Source organism: Sorex araneus, chromosome 4, assembly GCF_027595985.1.
Source record: "Sorex araneus isolate mSorAra2 chromosome 4, mSorAra2.pri, whole genome shotgun sequence".
Classification (NCBI taxonomy): domain Eukaryota; kingdom Metazoa; phylum Chordata; class Mammalia; order Eulipotyphla; family Soricidae; genus Sorex; species Sorex araneus.
In genome coordinates, this window is record NC_073305.1 from 207564333 (window position 1) to 207586547 (window position 22215).

Genomic DNA, 22215 nt, shown 5'->3' on the forward strand with positions numbered 1-22215 from the left:
TTTGTTGCTTCTATAACTTATCACATTACACTAGGAAACCCTCCCCCAAATCACTGTCATAGAGAATATGGATGAATGCGTGCCTCCAGTGTTTTCTGTTTTAAGAAAACTCCAGAGATTCACAAACTATGTATTCTCTCCAGGATGGTCTGAAAACCAGTTTTAGAAACTTGTAGACCACAAGTGTCTAAAAAGGATAAGTGATCAATATATGGAGGAGATATTAAACCCAAACGACATACCTGTGGCAGCTGGCTCGCCTCCATTTGAGGTCAGTGAGAAATACATTAGGTAGTATGTCTCTTGGGTAGGGGTCAATACAGAAAAGTATATAATTGAGTGGTCCAGCAAATTCCCAGAGAGGAAATTAGAAAGTGCTGGGCCTTCATGATGGAGACATGATAAATGTGATGGCTTTCAAGAGATTAGTAAGGGGTCCAAGACTGAGGTGAGTAATAAGAAATAGTAAACTTTTTAGCAGAATACTTGAGTAAAATAGGAGGGAACAAAGGAGTCCTGAGACAAACAGAAAAGTCCAAAACACAGTTGCGATGCTACAAGATAAAAGTGTCAGTGTATTTCTATATGCTAGCAGGTAAAAACTGGAGTATTTAAAAATAAAATGCTTAAAGATCATTTTGATGTTATAAGTGTACATTTTGTGCACTTGTAATGCATCGCTGTGTGATATCTGTACACTAAAACGACTTTTAAAAATTGATAAGGTAAAGAAATTTAAAAAATATGGGGCCGGAGCGATAGCACAGCGGGTAGGGCGTTTGCTTTGCACGCGGCCGACCCGGGTTCGATCCCCGGCATCCCATATGGTCCCCCAAGCACTGCCAGGAGTAATTCCTGAGTGCAAAACCAGGAGTAACCCCTGAACATCGCTGGGTGTGACCCAAAAAGCAAAATATATATATATATATATATATATATATATATGGAGAGGTATATTGTGCTCATGAACCATAACTCAAAATTGTCATAGTGCCTATTTTCTCAAGTTCCAATTAAAATTCCAATAAGCTGTTTTCCAGTAGTAATTGATAAGCGGGTTCTAAAATTTACGTGGATATGCAGTGTTTTTGAAATTGCTAAAACAGCTCTGAGGAACAAAGTTGAAGACCTTACATTGTCCGATTCTAAGACCTAAAAATTCAGATGGAATAATAAACTCCCACAAATAGTTAAGGCATCTTTAGAAAAAAGATGAGAGGCATCACCTACCCCAACACAAACTCTACTACAAAGCGGTAGTAATCAAAACAGCATGGTATCAGAATAAAGAAGGCCTTCAGAATAGAGTTGAATATCCGGACACTGACCCTCAGATACATGATAACCTAATCTTTGATAAAGGAGCAAGAAATGTGAAGTGGAGCAAGTGGACTCTTTAACAAGTGGTGCTGGGAAAACTGGACAGCTACATGCAAAAAAAAAAAAAAAAGATCTCAGCCCTCTTTCTAGTGTCATGCACAAAATTCAGATCAAAATGAATTAAAAACCCCAATATCAGACCTGAATCCTTAAGATACATGGAGGAAAATGTAGGCAGGACCCTTCATGACACTGAAGCTAAAGGAATCTTCAAGGATGAAACACTGCTGACCAAGAAAATGGTAACAAAGATAAACAAATGGGACTATCTTAAACTAAGAAGCTTCTGCACCTCAAAAGAAATGGTGATCAAAATACAGCCACAGATTGGGAAAAATTATTTAGGCAAAACCCACCTCTTAAAGGGTTATTATCCAAGATATAAAAGGCACTTAAAGAACTTTACAAGAAAAGCATCCAACCCTATCAAAAAATGGGGAGAAGAAAGAAACAGAAACTTCCTCAAGGAAGAAATACAAGTGGTTAAAAGACACATGAAACAATGCTTTACATCACTAGTCATCGGGGAGATGTAAATCAAAACAACAATGAGATATTATCTCACACCACAGAGACTGGCACAAAGAACAAGAGCAACCAATGCTGGAGTGGATGCGGGGAGAAAGGGACTCTTCTTCATTGTTGGTGGAAATACTGACTGTTAGAGTCTTTTTGAAGAACAATATGGGCATTTCTCGAAAAACTAGAAATTGAGCTTTCCTATGACCCAGCAATACCACTTCTGGGGATATACACTGGGGACCCAAAAACACACAGCAGAAATGCTATCTACACTTTTATGTTAATTACAGCACTACTTACAATAGCCAAAAACTGGAAACAACTGGAGTTCCCAAGAGTGGATGACTGGTTAAAGAACTATGGTATATCTACACAATGGAATACTATGCAGCTGTTAGGAAAAATAAAGTTATTAAATTTTCTTAAAAGTGGATAGACATGGATAGACATGGAGAATATCTGTCACTGTCACTGTCATCCCGTTGTTCATCGGTTGCTTTAGCGGGCACCAGTAATGTGTGTAAAATCATCCCTGTCTCGTGCTAATGTAGCCCAATGGCGTCTGCTTGCTCCAGGAGCATGAAGAGCACGTTGTTTTTACTGTTACTGTTTTTGGCATATCAGATACATCACAGGTAGCTTGCCAGGCTCTCCCGTGTGGGCAGGACATCTTCGGTAGCTTGCCAGGCTCTCCGAGAGGGACGGAGGCTTTTGGTGAACCTCTAATCATCCTAACAGGTCCTTAAGGACTCCAGGAAAAATTGCAATATGGAGAATATGATTCTGAGTGAAATGAGTCAGAAATAGAAGGATAGACTTAGAATGATTGGACTCTTTTGTGCGATATAAATAAAAGAAAAAAACATAATATGAGGCTAATACCCAAGGACAGTAGAAACAAAGGCCAGGACGATTGGTCCATGGTTGAAAACCTGCCTCAAGTGCTTGGGGAAAAGGCAGTTGGGATAGAGAAGGGATCAGTACGGCAATGATAGTTGGAAATGATCACTCTGAATAAGAACTGCATTCTGAAAATAGGTAAAGGAACAAACGGGATAACCTCTCAGTATCTGTATTGCAAACCTTAATGCCCCGAGAGAGAGAGAGAGAGACAGAGACAGAGAGACAGAGAGAGAGAGCAGGGGGTGGGAGAGATATATATAGAGAAGGAAAGTGCCTGCTATAGAGACAGACTGGGGGGGCCGGAGCGATAGTACAGCGGGTAAGGCGTTTGCCTTGCACGCGGCCGACCCAGGTTCGATCCCCGGCATCCCATATGGTCCCCCAAGCACCGCCAGGAGTAATTCCTGAGTGCAAAGCCAGGAGTAACCCCTGAGCATCACTGGGTGTGACCCAAAAAGCAAAAAAAAAAAAAAAAAGAGAGAGACAGACTGGGAGGAGCATGATAAGAGGGAAGCTGGGACATTGGTGGTGGGAAACGTACACTGGTGGAAGGATGTGTGTTGGAACACTGTATGACTAAAACCTGACCATGATCAGCTTTGTAACTCTGTATATCACAGTGGTTCAATTAAAAAAAAAAACTTGATTGAAAATATACCAAAAATGTAATTAAATCACAAAATTTAAAAAAAAAATCTATCTCTCATGGTTGATGTGGTTGAAGAATTTAATATGAATGCCTTAGGAGCTCATCTAAGGCAACATATATATTTATATATTTTTTCTTATATTTTGAAAAATTTAAAATTTCTATACATGTTATTATAAAACAATACTTAATTATCCATTTAATAAAAATGACACAGGTCAAAGGCAATATAAAATTTATGGTCGCTGGTTAGAATGCTAGTAGGATGCTTGTCTTACATGTGGCTGATTCCCAGCACGACATATGGTTGTCTAAACCTGCCAGGAGTGATTCCTGAGCACAGATCCAGGGGTAAACCCTGAGTACCTCCGAGTGTGGACCAATCCCCAAAATAAACAAGAAAACAAACAAAAAACAAAATAAAAAAGACTTATAATTCTAAGTATAATTAAGCTTACTTAAAATCAATAGTATGTTGATGTATGTCTTTGAAGTTATTCTGATATGTGTTACATGTTTTAACATGTATGCCATGTGTGTAGGTAGATGACTTAAACTGATAATAAATTATTTAAGAATATGCTTTCTTTATCCTTTCAATAATTAAACAAATCAAAGGTGGTTTTATATGGACACTAATGATTTATTTTAAAAATTAAAATAAGAAAAAATTTGACTTTAAAATTCTTTTAACAATCCATTTGATTTGAATCTGCTTAACCTTATAGAGCTGTTTGTGTATGTGTGTATTTTAAAAATTCCCCCTTCACAATATTCTTTCATATACACACATTCTTTGTGATTTACCAAGTTTCTTTAACTTTGTTTTATTTTTTGAAAATTATTTTATTTTTCCTTAAAAATGCAATCATTTGTCCATATTTTTAAAAAATAAAAAATACTTAAAATATTATTCTATTTTCTTATACATTTTATAGACATGCATTTTTGTTTATTTTTGGCATACTCTTCCATTCCTAATAAATTCTAAAAGTCCAGGAAGATACAGTACAATGTGCCATTCATACTTTTTACACTTCTAGTTGGATTTTCATGGTCAACTAAATTGCTCACATAAAGCCAGTGAAGCTTTCTTTTGTTCAATTGCAATATAAGCAGTAAGAATAATTTTTATCAAATCTTAAAGTGCTTTTTAGAGATTTTGCTAAGTCAGTCAGATGTGGAGCTCAAATAGTCAAAACAAAGTCTTATGTCCACTTAGAGTTTATGCCTTTAAAAACAACATTGAAAACACAATTTAGAGGAAAGGGGTGAAGTCTTTAGGTTTTGTTTGAAGGTCAAATGTTCCTTTAAATTTTTTAGCACTCTCTGATTTTCCCCCACCCCATTTCAGAAATAAGTTAATTTGCCTTGAGACAGAACCCTTCTAGCAAAACATCTTTATTTCCAGGTCCCTTGCCACCGTAAATATGTCTCTTATTCTCATACTCAGCTTTAAATATTTTCTATTAATTTTGAATTTGTGAAAACGCTTAGAACATGTTTAAAGCCTCCATTCTCTAACTTTAAAACCATCATAAATGTCAAACAGTGGTCATTTGCATGTCACGGTGTCGAGGAGGGGGCAGCTAACACTTGTCAGTGTGTCTTGAGACTGTCATAGCAGAGAGCCTGGGAGAGGCAGTGCTAGCGGTCAGTGTGGTGTGTTGGACACAGGCATAAGGACAGACTCAGGGTGCAGGAACAGACCTGAGCTCTTCCTAAGACTTCCATTTCTTTCATCCTTCTCCGCCCACTGTCTTAGGTTCTCCTATGGGGAGAAAAATTGTGCCTTCTCCTCTCTGTACCATTAAGCGGGACTCTTTCTGAGAGGAGTGCCTATGCCATATGACTTATAATCACTGTATCACTGTCATCCCATTGCTCATCGGTTTGCTTGAGCAGGCACCAGTAACATCTTCATTGTGAGACTTGTTACAGTTTTTGGCATATTGAATACGCCACGGGGAGTTTGCCAGGCTCTGCCATGCAGGCGGGATACTCTCCATAGCTTGCCGGGCTCTCCCAGAGGAGGGAGGAATCAAACCCAGGTTGGCTGCATGCAAGGCAAACACCCTACCCGCTGTACTATCACCCCACCCCAGACATATAATAGAACATAGAATAACTGGGACATGTAATAAGCTAGGACATATAATATTTCACCCCATTTATTCAGACCTTTGACAAAATGATTTTAATTGTAGCATACTATAGCAATTTGATACCCTTTTAGGAGGCATTTGTTCTGAAATTCTAGCACACAATGAAACAGACCATGAAACATTAGAAAAGCATTTTTTTTTGACTCATGGACCAGTAACTAAAGATGATAATAGTCGATTAAGATCAGTCAAGGGACTTTTAGAAGTTATTAAAACTAAATTTCCCAGAGTGAGACAGAACAATGAGCAACACAAAATTTGAAAAATACGCACACACGTCAAATTCAACAGAATAAAATCCAGTGTCAAACACAAGTACAAACTGAACAGAAGCAAATTTCAAATAAAGGCACAAAATGGAACAAACACAATAAAAACCAAATTCTAAATACAAACTCAAACAGAACAAAACGACATCCCAAGGAGAAGCACAAATGATGCTTCTCCAAATCCTCCCAAGAAGGGGACAGGTAGGAGTCACAAAGTCTTGTGAATTGATCTGGCAGGACCACAGATGTCCTAGAGCGTCTTTTAAAGACTAAAGATCCACATGGTGAAAACAGGGGACTTTGGGTTGCACACACAAAATGTGCCTATATACACAGGCTTATTTACTTCAGGACTCCTGACTTGTCTTTCAACAATTCTATGTTGTGTTTTTTTTCCTGGTTCCAGATTTATTTTTTCAGAAATGTTAACTGAGACACTGTGATTCACAAAGTTGTTGATAATAGAGTTGTTTCAGGCATACGGTGTTCCAACATCATTTCCACACCCAATGTCCCCTTCCCTCCACCAATATCCATAGGTTCTATTACCCCCAACCCCCATTGCCAGCCCTCTGGACAGGTACACAACAAATTTACTTCATATTGCTTGGTTCAATAAAACTTAAAGGAATGACAAATAGAATTATCAAGAAATAAATAAATAGAAGTTGGGCCATAATGATAATACAGTGGGTTGAGAGTTTGCCTTGCATGGGATTTGGTTAACCAGGATTCAGTCCCCTGCATCCCATATGGTCCCTTGTACACTGCCAGGAGTAATTCCTGAGTGCAAAGCCAGGAGTAACCCCTGAGCATCACCAGGTATGACCCCAAAAGCCAGAAAAAGAAAGGAAAAGAAAAGAAATAAAAGTCAATTCTTGATGATTACTTGCTATGTTTTTACCTGTCTTAATCTAGCAGAGGACGACATTTTGCACCATTAGTGAGTACCATACCCAATGCCACAGAATGGAAAGTTTCTCCTGTCCTTTATTTATTTATTTATTTTGCTTTTTGGGTCACACCCAGCGATGCTCAGGGGTTACTCCTGGCTTTTCACTCAGGAATTGCTCCTGGCAGTGCTTGGGAGACCATATGGGATGCCGGGGATCGAACCCGCGGCCGCGTGCAAGGCAAATGCCCTACCCACTGTGTTATCGCTCCGGCCCCTCTCCTGTCCTTTAAAGAAGCTCTTTTAAATGCTTCTTGTGAAACTTGTTTCAAGGCAATGAATCCCCTAAACTGTTGCCTGTCCATGAAGCTCTGTATATTTCCTTTAAATCAGTTCAGACGTAGGAGTCTTTGCTTGAGTTTTCATGTTGAAATATCTTGGACCGGGGAGTTTAAACAGAAAAATAATTAGAGATGCTTCTTTTTTTTTTTCATAACAAGTGATGCTTCTTTATTTGGTCTCTGGGAAGAGCCCCCCTTCTTGCTTTGAGCTGCCAATAGATCCAGCAGATTCACAGGCTGCTGGGGAAGAAAAAATTCACTTTTTCTTAGAACTTTTTTGTTTGTTTTGGGGCCACAGCTGCTGTGCTCAGGGATGACTCTTGGCTGTATGCTCAGGGGTCACTCTTGGCAGGCCTGGGGGCAATATGCGGCTCTAGGATCAAACCAGGATTACCTGGGTAAAGAAGCAAGTGCCCTTCACACTGTGCTATCACTCCAGCTCCATTTTTTGGGGGGTTATGATGGTTGACCTTGACCACTGCTTGTTCCAATGTCTTCTCATCATAGTCTTGAGAACTGTCTCTACATGAACTCAGAGGCGCCAGATCCAAGATGGCAGCCAGCAGGGGACTGGTGAAGGAGCTTCAAGAAATCCACAAACATGGAATGAGAGAATTCCCTAACATTCAGGTTGAGGAAGCTGATTTGTTGGCTTAGCAAGGGCTTACTCCTGACAGTCCTCTGTCTTATCAGGGGGCTTCCAGAAACAAAACTTTTCTGCCAAGTACCCCCAGACTCAGGTTTTCTTTAAACCACCAAAGATCACAGTAAAAAACAAGGCTCCATCACACAAACACCGGTGAACAGGGGCAGTTCTGTCTGTCAGTCAGTCCTGAAAACTGGAAGCTAGCAAGCAAAACTGACCAAGTAATCCAGTCCTTCATTGTACTGTTGAACACCTCCAGCGTAAGCACCCACTTTGAGCTGACCTCGCTGAAAAACGCCTCTGAAAACTCCTCGAATACTCCAAGGAGTGAAGAAACATTCTGTAAGAATATTGTAGAGGTTTCGAAGCAATATGGAGAAAGTGACCTGTGAACTAACATCTGTCGAGATTGATCCCAGCAAGTGTTAGCTAAGACCTCGAGCACTGCATTCGAGCACGCAGCAAAGCAGGACTCTGGAAAATTGACGTGTGCCGTTGGCTGGCATTCACTTACGGCAGTTAACTCACTTTCTACAGTTTTCTTAATCAAAGAAAGTGGTTTTGGTACCCTGGAAAGGAAGGATTAAAAAGTTTAAGATGTTCTAAAATTCATACTGTAGTAGCTAAACAGTTGTTTGTTTTCTGAATTATCTCCTTGAATCCTTATCTCTGAGAAGGATATTGCACTTATTGCACTTATCTCTGAGAAGGCTATTATATTTATTACACTCATATTACACTTATTTCTCAGCGGAGGAACTGTAGACTCAGTATGAGACATAGGCAAGGTTACATACTAGTAAGTGGCAGATCTGGCTTCCAAAATTTGATTTTTGAGTCTGAGATGTTATTATACCCTCATGCCATTGAACTTACCGGACTTGAGTCAGAGATGCATTAGCTCTGCAGTATCTCCAGGTGGAGGAGTCGATCCTGCGATTTCAGCAACTATGCCACCAGGGTGAACAAATGAGGATGGGCAAGAAAACTTTAGTAGCACAAACCTGTTATCTGTGGAACCTCTTATCTGAAGAAACTCCCTCTATCCAGGCAAGTTTTGTATGTATCTGCTGTACAAAAGAAAAACTGGATTTGTGACTCACTAAGGGACTGGACTATTGTTCCCTGGTCTCTGTTGAAAGTTCTTTAAGACTTGGTTTTTCTGGATTCAGATGCAGGGAGACCCTCTCTCGAGCATATGTCCCTTGAGTTTTGGTACTTTCATTGATTGACAGCTCCCCAAGGTCTAGAACAGTACCTTGCAAAGCCTTTAATAGTTTATGTGTCATTCATGGCATCATTAAACTTTTATTATTAATAATAAAGCACTTTTATTTTAATAAGTTTATCCACCATTCTCTATAACATTGTATCATCCTGTCCACTTTGACTTCTGTCTTCTTACTGAAACTGACCCCGGAGGTAGTTGCTATTGTTTGAGACTCTTTCTATTAAGCCTACCCGAAAGCATCTTTAAAATCCCAGATGGTTGCCAGGACTGATAGCCTTTATACAGGGTGCCAAGGAGACAGAATCTCCGTGACCCCCTGCACAAACTTATTGGAATCGGGTACCTAATCTTTCTTCACTTGGCCCTCTGCCAGTTCCTGAAAGCTCACAGAGTCAGCATTTGACAGGATTAAGATTTGATTTGACACCCCATCGGGGCACCATTCATGAACTCAATTGTACCAAGCAATGGAGTAGCACTTATTGGTTTCAGAGGGGCTGGGAAACAATTTAAGCAACCTCTGTTCTCCTCAGCCCAGACACACACCAACGCTCTGTTGACTTAGGAGCAGCTGCTGACACCGAGCAGAGGCAGAGGGAGTTCTCTCTGGACTCCCCCCCTCGGCTGGCTCCAGCCCGGCAAGGAAAACCTGCTTACACCGATCAGTCAAAACTCTGTCTTTGGATCATTCTTTTCATTTAAGTCTGTTCTGCTTTTCTCAGGCTGGGCAAGGGAGACTGGGTGAGGAGAGGATTGGCTAGCAGAACTTTTTCAAGACTTGAGAGGATAAAAGAGGGTAAAAGGTTGTTTTGTTTGTTTGTTTGTTTTTAAAGGAAAATATGGTAGGCTGAAGAGCAAGTTGGAAAAGTCAGTCCAGAGAAGGAAGTAAAGGGAGTTTTGAGGTGACTTAGGGCTTTGACTGAGACCACGTGGACTTTATTACAGTTGGGGAGAGAGGTCTTGGTGCAAATTCACTTCTCAATAGCCCCCAAGGGAAACACAAGGAAAGACAAAGGCAATTCAATGCAGAACAATAAAACTGTGCAGGAAGCAATTGCTGCATACATTAACTTGATCTAGCTAAAAGATGCTCAAAAAATTGCTTGAAACCCTTGGGGTGTCACTGCAAATGTATTTCTGAAGAGGTTAGCATTTGGATTAGTAGGATAGGTAAAGATCATCTTCCTACTATGGGTAGGAATCTTCAATCCTGGGTTGGGATTGGCAGGGCATGGGGGTGGGGGTGGGGGATGGGGTCTAATGGAACAAAAAAAGTGGAGGAAAGAGGAATTTTGTTGGCTCATGTTGCCTTTTCGGAGACTGGTCATGCCGATTCTTGGGAATTTGGACTTACATTAAGATTTATAACATCATCTACCTTGATTATCAAGCCTTTGAACTCATACAGTATGATAAACTGGCTTTCCTGGTCTCTCAGGCAGCAGATAGCAGAGTCGGGCATTTCTTGGTCCCCATCACCAGATGAGTCAATTCCTTCTATATAAATAGTTTCTCTGGTAAGCCTAATATGTGGGTAATGTAAACTGTCAAGATGATTTGGGAGGAACAGAGATTTTGAGAATCAAATAGAAATATAGATTTCAGTAGGAAGAAAATGAAGTATCAACACAGCCCGGAAAATCTCCAGTCAGTCCAAGCTGGGCTGTGGTATTGGCAAAGATGAGGAAGGTAAGAAGAACTCCCAGGAAGCCCTGCTTGATAGGGTGAGATATCTGGGACTAGGTTTTCACTATATTGTGAATCTGGTCCGACTAGTGCTAGTGAATCCCTGTCTTTAGGAAGTTTATAATCCACTGGGATGGAAATATCCATGTGCTTCAGAGCACAGTGGGGACTCGAGCAAATTGAAGATCAATGGGACAACAAGTGATACAAGTGATGTGGTGCCACAGTTAGAACCTGTGTTGATTGTTTGTGAGGCGAGTGCCTGGCCTGCTATACCTGCTGTACCCCCTCCTCACGCCAAGTGTGATTTTAAAGAGGCTGAACTTTTAAAGGAAACAACAGAGGTAGAAGAAGAACACCACCATATTTTCATTTTTGCAAAGATATGAAATTAAGTGAAAAATGAATAAGTGGAGTTAAGTGGAAATTAACTGGTATTAAGTAGAAAATGTGTGGGACCTTCTAATAGGACCTTTAGATTCCAGGATGCCAATGGATGGAATATTTTAGAACCCAAAGAATACCATCGTCTTCAGAATACTACCCCAGATGGATTGGTTTTAAGCGGGAACTGGGAAAATTTGGTGAGGCAAAAACATTGAGATTTAATGAAAATGACTGAAAACAACCTCAGAGACCAGTTTCTAGGCTGGAGGTTATGACAAGGTATCAGGTGGCCAGAAATATCCTCGATATGCTTCACTTGACCCTCTCACCCTCTAACAATATGCATTAGTTGCTATGGAGACTCCATATTAAAAGACGACTTTTCTATATAAATATCTGGGTGGCCAGACAGGATCCCATCCACACTGGTATGAATGAGTTGGAAAATGGTAAGTTAGTGGTGTCCCATCTCCAATTTGTCGGAGACCCCATTTGGCCGTTCCACCCACTGACCCCACAACTCAGCCTTTGGAAGCCTCTGCAAACATATGATCTGCTCAGGTTCTGTGCTAAAATACAGTGGAATCCATGGTGAAGTTTATTGCCTGTCTATAAATCAAAGGACCTGGGGTGAATGACCTATTTACCCCTCTCCGCCCATTCCCCACACCCCCTGCAACTATGCCGGGCCATCAGCATACTTCGCTCTGCACCCAACAGCATCCTGGCAATTGCTTCTACGCACCACTTGTGCCTGGCTTCCAGGGCCTCAAATTAATTGGGTCTGAGCAAGCATTCCCTCTATAAATATTAATTTGGTTATGCATGGAATACTCTGCTGCTCTTAGATGAATTGTTAACTAGCTTTCTAATCTGGAGCTTCTTGATGAGCAAAGCGAGATCTAGCTGCTGACTTTTTCTTCTGTGGGGGGTGGAGGAAGGTGGCATTTTCTTAAGATGAGCCAGAGTTCACTCAGGAGAGGTGAGCTGGATGCACAGGCCAGGGCTGCCCCAAACAGCAAACCCTCCAGGCCCTTCTGAACCATTTCTCTAGGCTCACTCTTGCCAGGAAATCAGGGCTGGCTTAGGGAATAGGCTATTGCAACTGATGGATCAGAATTAGAATCCCAGCCCTGCCACTAAGTTTCAGTATGAGTTGGGGTGAGTTACCTTGTCTGATCTCATTTTTAATGGGTTTGCCTTCTAAGCTATGTTCAGGATTCCCGGGGACCACTGCCAGAAATTCTCAACAAAGCCAGAGGTTCAAGGCCCCAGGATGTGGTGCTGGGATTCCCAGGGCTATCCCAGTGGTCCTTGGGTCTCCAGGGACCAAACTCAGTGATGCTCTGGTGAAGGGAAGCTTGTGGTACCAGGGACCAAACTGGTGACTCTGGTGCTATCTCCCTGGCCCTAGGCCTTTTATCTTATCTATGACATGAAAATGATGCCATGTGTCTGTCCTGACTATGACGGGGTTCACCAGGGAGTTGCATGCATCAGGTGCTGCATCTCTAGCTCGCAAGGTGGAGAGATAACTATTATTAATCACAGAAAGAGGGTTTTAGAGCAACCTCAGAAAGGAGTACATTTAGACCTTTCTGCCCATGATTACGGATTATGGGGATGCAGCTGAAGATTTTATTCTGGGTCCTGTCACATGGTTGGCACATCTAAGTCAGGAGTCTCTCTACCCACCCCCCTAATGAATGAATAGGGTATTCATTCATTCTTTGAAAATGAATGAATATTCATTCATTCTTTTTCTTTTAAAGCTTTAAAAAATATTTTGTTTATTAAAAGAGCAATGATTTACAGAGTGATTGATTGATGAGTCTCAGGCATGCAATATTCCAACACCAATCCCACCACCAGTGTCAACCTCCCCTCGCCAGAGTTCTCATGCTTCCTCCTGCCCCCCCCTTCCCCATCCCCCTACCTGCCACCTTGATGGGCACATTTCAAAATGCTTTCGTTGTAGTTTAGATCTTATTATTTCAGTATTTTTGAGTCTTTATTTTGGATATATAGCTATCCCACTCTCCCACATCACCCACGTACCCGAGCCTCTTGACCCCTCTTCCCCCATTACTTCCCCTTCTCATTTTATTATTCCCTACCCCTTTCATTTCTTTCCTTTTCTGTCATTCTCCTCCCCATACTCAGGAGTCAAGAGTGATCTAGGCATTACTACATTATACTTCCTTGTCCAGTTACTCTACATACCACAGATAAGTGAGATCATCCTTCTCTGTCTCCTGACTTACTTCTCCCAACATAATATCTTTCAATTCCAATCAGGTTTCAGAAAATTGAATGATTTCATAGTTCCTTGCAGCTGCATAGTTTTCCACTATGTCTCTCTCTATACATAAATATCACACATTTTCATAATTCATTCATATCTTATTGGACACCTAGGGTGATTACATCATTCATTTATTCTTTTGAAACTTTCTAGGTCTCCCCTGTGCCTGGTGTGGTGTGAGAAATGACTGCAGTGTGGAGAGCTCACCATGGGAAGATATTTGCTGCTGAGAGGCAGGATGTGGGGATTCTGAGGAGTAACAGCTCAATTTTAACTAGAGAGACTATTTCACCACCAGGTAACTGTGGGTTCCTGATCCCAGCTCACTAAATTCAAGTTCTTTATCCAGAGCGCGAAGGAATGCCTCTCACCAAAATTGAGCCTAATCCTACCTCAAGTGCTGGGGGAGAAGGCTGTTGGGATAGAGAAGGGACCACCATGACAAACATAGTTGGAAGTAATCACTTTGGATAAAAACTGTGCTAAAAACAGGTAAAGGACCTGTATTGAAAACTATAATGCCCCAAAGGGAAGATAAAGGGGATATACTGGGGGTGAGGGGAAGGGCGGGAATTGCCTTCCATAGAGACAGGATGGGGAAAGGGTGACAGGAGGGAAATTGGTGACATTGGTGGTGGAAAATGTACACTGGTGGAGGGATGGGTGTTAGAACACTGTATGACTGAAGCCTGACCATGACCGGCTTTGTAACTCTGTAACTCAAGTAAAATATTTTTAAATAAAATAAAATAAAAATTAAGGCTTATCACTTTAGTGTTTCTTGCCTATCAGGGTGTAATTTTTTTTTCAAGTTCAAATTCAATGAACCAAGAAATGTGAACTTTCTTTTCAGGCTCCAAGTACAAATGACTCTGGCGGGGTCCTTCTCTGAAGAAAACACATCAGGACTGCTGTTCTAGGATTTATCCCCCATCATTGTCATGGGCAGCCCTCTGGCGACCACTCAGCTGGCCAGTCACCAGTCTGCTTGCCCCAGTTGCCATAGACTTAATTTCCTGGGACAATGGGGAGGTCAGGGGGAGGCAGTGCGGACCACGAAGTGTACTTGATAAGTATTGTGTCTGTGTGTCTTTGAGAAAGGGCAAGAACTAGAGTCCAGGTTTCCCTCCTTACACAGAAAGAACGTTCTCTTCTCAATGGAATCCAAGCTTAGTCATGAGAATGACACAGGTTGTTTAACCTCCTGGAGGAAGTAAAGAAAGTTCTAGATGACCCTTTCCTGACACTGCAGCCTACGATTGAGTAGCTTAGGCTCTGAAGCCTTCTGGACTCTACCTGCTCTTCCATATCTGTAACTGTGTGACCCTTGGCAAGAGGCTGACCCTTTCTGGACATCAGTTTCATTGCAGAAGGGAGACACTAATGGTACCCAAGTCAGAAGCATTTTGTAAAACCAAGCAAGCTAGAGCAAGCAGCATGGCGCCTGGCACAGTGCTCAATGAAACCTCGTTATTATATAATTGCTATTGTCAATCATATTGGGTTCATGTCAAATATCCTCATGTCTGGTGCTCCGTGGTGCCAACAGCCCAGGTCCTTTACTAAGTAGGAGATTAAAGGAAGCAACACGAAGGGGTTGGCAGAGGGGCATCAGTTAATGGCGCTTCTTATTTTCATTAATACCAGTTATCATTACTTTTAGTATTTATAGTGTAATGAGGGCAAAGCCATTGCCAAACTTGGGTGAAGGTTTCGGTGTTCCATCTAGCACTGAGTACCGGCGAGATCAGTCACCTGGATGTTGGGGAAGGAATGGTTAAGAGAAAAGAGAAAGTTCTCAGCACTTCAGCTTGTCTGTTGAACAAGGAACGGTTTCTGTGTGAGCTGATAATCGGCTCCATTGAGGCCTCCTGCCCCCTTCTTGACCCAGACTCAGAAATTGCAAAGACATTTAGAAAAAGCTTACACACACTGTACAATGTTATCTGCCCCCAGGGGTATCATTCAGGATTAAAGGCATTTGGGGAAAACCTAGGTAGGACTGATCCCTCAGGCTATGACATCGCCCTCTGGCTGGGCTGTTCCAGCAGTCTCCTGCCTGCTGCTGAGGATAAACGTGTTTTTTTTTTTCTTTTCCAAATTGTCTTAGGTGATTTGGGACAGCGGCTTCAAAAGCCCCAAGGTGAGTTTTCATAGGGCAAAGGAAGCCAAAAAAGTATCTATTCCTCTCTAAGAAGGCCCGATCTGAGGAAAAGATGTTCCCTTCACTTCCTACCCCCTGTCCCACCCCGTCTCACTAGTCTCTGAGCGCCAAGAAAAGAAGGCAGGGCCACCTGCAATATTACAATCACAGTATGGAGGAATGAGTGAATCAATGAGTTTGTCTGTATCTGCTGTTGTTGTAGCACCCCCAGAGATGTTTGCCCTGTTGTACACAGATAGCACTGTCGTCCTGTTGTTCATCGATTTGGTCGAGCGGGCACCAGTAACATCTCCATTGTGAGACTTGTTGTGACTGGTTTGGGCATATCGAATACGCCATGGGGAGCTTGCTAGGCTCTGCCGTGTGGGCGGGATGCTCTCGGTAGCTTGCCGGGCTCTTCGAGACAGAGGAATCGAACCCGGGTGGGCCGTATGCAAGGTAAATGCCCTACCCACTGTGTTCTAGTCCGCAAATGTACACAGATAATCACAACCTAACACATGCACATGTCTCCCAGTGGCAGAGGTCTAACAGGCCAGTTACTGCTTGGAACTTTCATCGTATGGATTCATGTCTACTTGCCTCCACCTCTCCACCTCAGTAGTTAACTCTACCCCAAGTTCCTTAGAGTTAATGGGACCCAAGAGTCTCATATATTTTAGCAGACGTACTCTTCAAAACTTACGTTTTGAACAAAGGTATGCTAATTCACTTGACTTAGCACAAAAGCCACTCTCTCATAATATGTTACTCACTCAGGTCCAGGTCAAATCAGTTCTTGAGACAGCGGTTTTGTGATTGAGCAATCCAGCTTCCTTCCATCGCATCTCAGCCTCAACACAGGGTTTTGCGGCCTGAAACGGAATCCTTAACACTTTGACTAAGGGCAGAGAATCAAAGATCGCCTGAGAGAATTAATGCCAGATCTAGAAGCGGTAAATAACTCACTCACTTATGAGTGGTTAGAATCAGCATTTGGTCTCACATGAACGACAATGGAGACCGGGAAAGACGGTCTCCCTCTGTTTGTAGATGAAGGTCATGGCTTGAGGGAGCACCTAGAAATTCTCTGTCACAAGTTACTCTAGTGTCCCTGCTCGTGTCCTGGTCCATGAGACAGAACTTCTGCTCTGCTTCTTGTTTAATGACCAGCTACCCCTAAAGGTCTTTTGCAAGATGAAGGTCACATCATTTTTTTTTTTTCACCTGTTTCATTCACCAAGAACTGTAGCTCTGTCCTACAAATGGCAGACTACGGGCTGTCCCTACCACTCTTCCCTCTAGCCTCTTATTTTACTAATAAATGGGTATCACTTCCATGTCTCTGCTCATCTCATGCCAAAGCAAGTTGAATGTTTCCTTCATCCTTCATATTTCCCTATGAATGACAAAAGGCAGCCAAGGTTCACGGATCACATACCTTTCCACATGGACGCCGACCTCTCTGATTTGTGACAATATCTACTCAATTGTTCTGGCCAGAAACTTGACTCATGTCATTTCTTCTTCTCTCTCCCATACCAACTGTAGTATTGAATTCTAGCCGATCTTTGGGTAAAGTATAAAACATCAACTCCCCCATTTAATATTTATGCATAATTCACTAACAAAATAGTGTGCAAAATCAATTATTAAGTTCTATTCCTTTTTGCATATGCATGCACCTGTGTTACCATTCACAAGACAGACATTTTCCGGTGTCTGTAAGGGTCCTCTGTGTCCCATTCTGCTGAATACTCTGAAACCAACCACCATCCTCACCTCTGTCCTTTACATTTTGGCTTGTACATAAATGAACTGAAAGAAAAAGATGCAAACCTTTGTTCGGCATGATCTATCCGGCTCCAAGCAGGCCATTGGATTGATTCAATATTCCATTCATTTATCCACTTTCTTGTTGATGGACATTTGGTTTTACAGTTTAGGGCTTCCGTGAATAAAGCTGTTATGAATTTTTTATGGTTCCTCTGATGAACATGAACATTAATTTCTCTTGGGCATATTCTCAGGAGTTGACGTGCTGGATGTTAGGATACATATAGATTGAACTTTAGGAGATGTCAGCTATCCCATAGGTGTCCTCCCAGCAGCAGTCTATGAGAGCCTCAGTTTCCCCACCTCTTTTTAACTTTGCTTATCCTGGTAGGCATAGAAATAGCTACAAGCTATCATCACTACTCCCCTGCTACTACCTAGTGGTTTAAGACACCGTTTGTGACCTGGATAAATATAATGATGTCCTGACTGGCCCCTTCGCTTCCTGCTCGACCCTGTTCAAGTCCATATTTTTGCACTCAACATGCAGAGTCTTACCTACCTACAAACTCCTTCAAAGGAATCCCCTTAAAAGTAAATCCACATTCTCAAGGCAACTTCAAGCATTCACATACCTCACCTTATGTTTCATATTTCGTTGCAGCTTATGCCTCCTCCATGGTCCTTTCCTGTTCGACAATCTACATCCCCCAAAGAACCAATCCCTGTCAAATTCATTACTATATCTGCTGTGCATCTATGTCACTAAGTCACATCTCTGCTCTCACTCTCTCCCCTCTGACCTTCCTCCCCCCACCTCCCTTTGAGCTCTGAGAGCAGGACTTGGTGCATAAGGTGTGGGCCACTCTCCCTCAAAGGCCCGCCCAACTCTGGGCACTTTGACATTCTCTACTTATGGGTGCACTTGCCTTTGACTTAGGATGGTGGCTTCGTGAAGGCCCCAATGACTTCTGACATTTTACAGTGTCACAAAACCATGACTTAATCAAGGAAACCTCAAATTGTGTGAAGTGACACTAACCAGCATAAAGGCCAGGTGCTCAACATTTTGGCCACGTCCATGTGACCAGAATTCAACTTCCTAAGACGACTGGAGCCAAGAGTGAACCAAATCTCCAACTCGCAGCTCAGTTAGTCTCGTTCCACGCTGCTTAGCTGGGCCTATGAAACCCTCCCTGACATCTTGGTCTAAAATATCCCCCCATCTCTGAACACGGCCCCTCCTTCCCAGCTTCTATAAAATCTGCCTTCCAGGGAACTCCTGGAGAGAGGAGACATTCTCTTTGCTTCCAGAGTCACCTGTGAGGGCAAGAAAGGGATTGTTATTATTTTCTCCATTTTTCACTTGGACAACCTGGGGCATGATCTAATGGAATCTTTCTTTCCTCCCTCCCAGCCGCTCCTGCCCAGAATAACCTGGAGACTTTTGCCTCCTCTCCACAGAACTGAGAAGGCAGAAGAGAATTCATTTATTTTTCCATGCCCTCTTCGGAGGGAAAGTCAAAACAGAAGAGCTGCCCTGGGTGGTTTGAAAGAAAAAAATTCAAAGAACTTTTCTAAGCTATTTCTAGCTGGGTGGGCTGGAGCGATAGCACAGTGGGTAGGGTGCTTGCCTTGCACGCAATCGACTCGGGTTCGATTCCTCCATCTCTCTCAGAGAGCCCAGCAAGCTACCGAGAGTATCCTGTCTGCATGGCAGAGCCTGGCAAGCTCCCTATGATGTATTCAATATGCCAAAAACAGTAACAACAAGTCTCACAATGGAGACGTTACTGGTGCCTGGGGAGCAAATCGATGAACAACGGGATGGCAGTGCTACACTGCAGTGCTTCTAGCTGAGTACTGGCTACCAGACATCAACTCAGTAAGGTAGTCACAACGCGCAGAGTGAGACAACACTGGGACAGCAACTCCCCTGGGCAGGTGCAGATGGCCAAAGAGCCATGGGCAGTCTCTGTGCTGGACAGTGCCCCCATTTCTCTGCTTCTTGCTCATGCTCTTTCTCTTCTTGTGATCCCCTCCCAGCCTCACCATATCCTTGCTGCCCCCAACTCAAGGTGACCCCAACTCTAAGGTAACAAAAAACAATTTCCCCCACGTGCTTTCTCTTATCATGGCTAGGCACCCCCAGAATGAGACTTTGTCTCAGACATCTCCTTCCAAGAGCCTCTCTCGAAAGAAGGCACGTGCCTGCCATAGAGACAGGCTTGGGGGGAGGGTGACAGGAAGGAAACTGGGGAGATTGGTCATGGGAAATGTGCACTGGTGGAGGGATTGGGTGTTGGAACACCATATTATCGAAACCTGGCCACGAAGAACTTTTTAACTCTGTATCTGATGGTGATTCAATAAAAAAATTAATTAGTTGTTTAAAAGAAACACACAAAAAGGGGCTGGAGTGATGCATAGTGGGTAGGGCATTTGTCTTGCATGCAGCCGACCCGGGTTCAATTCTCAGCATCCTATATGGTCCCCTGAACACCGCCAGGGGTAATTCCTAAGTGCAGATCCAGGAGTAAACCTAGTGCATCGCCAGGTGTGACCCCCCCCCCCAAAAAAAAAGCAAAAAAAAAACCCACAAAAAATGTCTCTCTCACTTATCCACCTGTACATGTAGGAATATAGAACACAAAGGTACAATCACTACTGCACACACATGCCCCCATGTTTATATCCCTCCTCAACCCTGTCCTGAATAACTCTGTCCTGCTCTCTCTCCCTTTCTATTCCTCTCTTTCCTTCCTCTTTTATCTTTTCTTTTTTTTTTTCTTTTTGGGTCACACCTGGCGATGCTCAGGGGTTACTCCTGGCTCATGCAACTCAGGAATTACTCCCAGCAGTGCTCAGGGGACCATATGGGATGGTGGGAATCGAACCCGGGTCGGCTGCGTGCAAGACAAACACCCTACCCGCTGTGCTATCGCTCCAGCCCTCTTTCCTTCCTCTTGATACCTAATGCTCACCCAGGCCTGTGAGACGACCAACCTTAGGGCCTCTGTGAAGGCTTTCATTCCTACCTGTTCATGTGGATGTCCACGCACCTATTTTTTTTCTTCTTCCGGTTTCAATCCCTCTGCACACACTGTGACGAGGCAGCCTCCCCTTTCTGCCTCATTTACCCCCAGAGCGTTGGTGTGCTCCTTCCTCCATGTGGCTACGGTTTTTGGGGACAATGCTCAGTGGCGAGTCCATCAGGTCAGCCTTTTTGTTTTGTTCGTAGTTGAGGGCTACGCCTAGTCGTGTCAGGGTTTACTCCTGGCTCTGTGTTCTGGGATCACTCCTGGCGGTGCTCAGGGGACCAGATGGGGCTGATGGAAATCAAAACCACATCAGCCAGATGCAAGGCAAATGCTATCCTATCTCTCTGGTCCCCCAGGAGATCAGCCTTTATGCAAGGTGTCACCATGATTGATGGTGGTAACAGATGGTGTGCCCTTGCTCCTCCGTGAGAGAGAGTGCACAACAGCTCGGCCACAGATGTGAGCAGAATGAGGAGCCTGTAGGTTGGCAGAGGAGGGTGGCAATTCTGCTCTCACCCTCCCCTGGATGGCTGTCCACGGTTCATACTCTGACCTCCAGGATCTCCATCTCTTCACGTACAACTTGAGGTGGCACAGGATTTGTTCATATATATCAATGGCCCATTGTTCATTGTTTTTTAAGGCAATTGATATTGATTGAAAGTAGCCATAGTCAATTATTTCCTTACAGAAAATTTATATATATATATATATATATATATCTGTCTAGGTTCAAGCAGTAAAAATTCAGGGGCAGAAGGTGGAAACTCTTTGCCCTATCACTGGAACTTCCATCCATCCATCCATCCATCCATCCATCCATCCATCCATCCATCCATCCACCCTCCCATCCCCCCATCCACCTTCATCCCCACTTCCCCACTTCCATCATCTAAGTCATGAAGACGTCTATGCCCTGTGATGCTGCACTGTTTTTTTTTTACTAGCTCCTTGCCTAACCTTCTTGAATTTCTTCTTCTTGTAATAACCAGTGCTCTTTGAAAATATAAACGGATTTATGTCACACCTTGTCTGACTTCCCACTGTCCTGAGAATTCAATCCAAATCCATTATTTAACTCAAATTTCCGAGAGTCCTTTCACCTCTTTTTCTATCTGAATTTTTTTTTAATTTTAAAAAAAATTTTTTTTTCTATCTGAATATTTAAACCACAATTCCTCCACCTCACTCTGCTTCAGCTAGTGGATTACACTGTCCTTCCCTTCACACAGTCACCCCTCTCACACAAAGTGTTACCATTGCCACCGAGGTTTCTGCTTCCCACAAACAACTTAGACCTGTTTAGAATCAACAAACGCCAACACAAGTGATCCAGAATTGACCACAGCTGGCCATGCCACAGCTGGCAACATTCTCCATTCAGATCGTATAGACATATTCACTATTTATTATTTCTTCCATTGGTCCATGAATAAGCCTCCATCGGACATAGCTGATTCAGATTATGACAATGACTGCACTTCAAGTCATGCTCAATTCAGGCAGAGGACCAGATGTCTCTGTTGGTATGGGACACTGGGAAGAACTTCCTAGGAGGAAAAAAAAACACCAAAAAACCAAAGCGCAGCCGGTAGGGCGTTCGCCTTGCACGAAGCTGACCCGGGTTTGATTCCTTCACCCCTCTCAGAGAGCCCGGCATGTTACCGAGAGTATCCCGCCTGCACGGCAGAGCCTGGCAAGCTCCCTGTGGTGTATTTGATATGCCAAAAACAGTAACAAGTCTCACAATGGAGGAGTTACTGGTGCCCGCTCGAGCAAATCGATGAGCAACGGGATGACAGTGACAGTGACAGTGAGGTTCTGTAACTAGTCCCTAAGAAGGACAGGAAGGTCTTTCAGAGAAAGGGCAACACGAGTT

At 42.9% G+C, this 22215-nt stretch overlaps 1 pseudogene; it reads left to right on the top strand.

The window, feature by feature from the left end:
* Nucleotides 1-7673: 7673 nt before the first annotated feature.
* LOC129404405 (ubiquitin-conjugating enzyme E2 L3-like) lies at nucleotides 7674-8159 on the top strand (annotated as a pseudogene).
* The last annotated feature ends 14056 nt before the right edge of the window (nucleotides 8160-22215 follow it).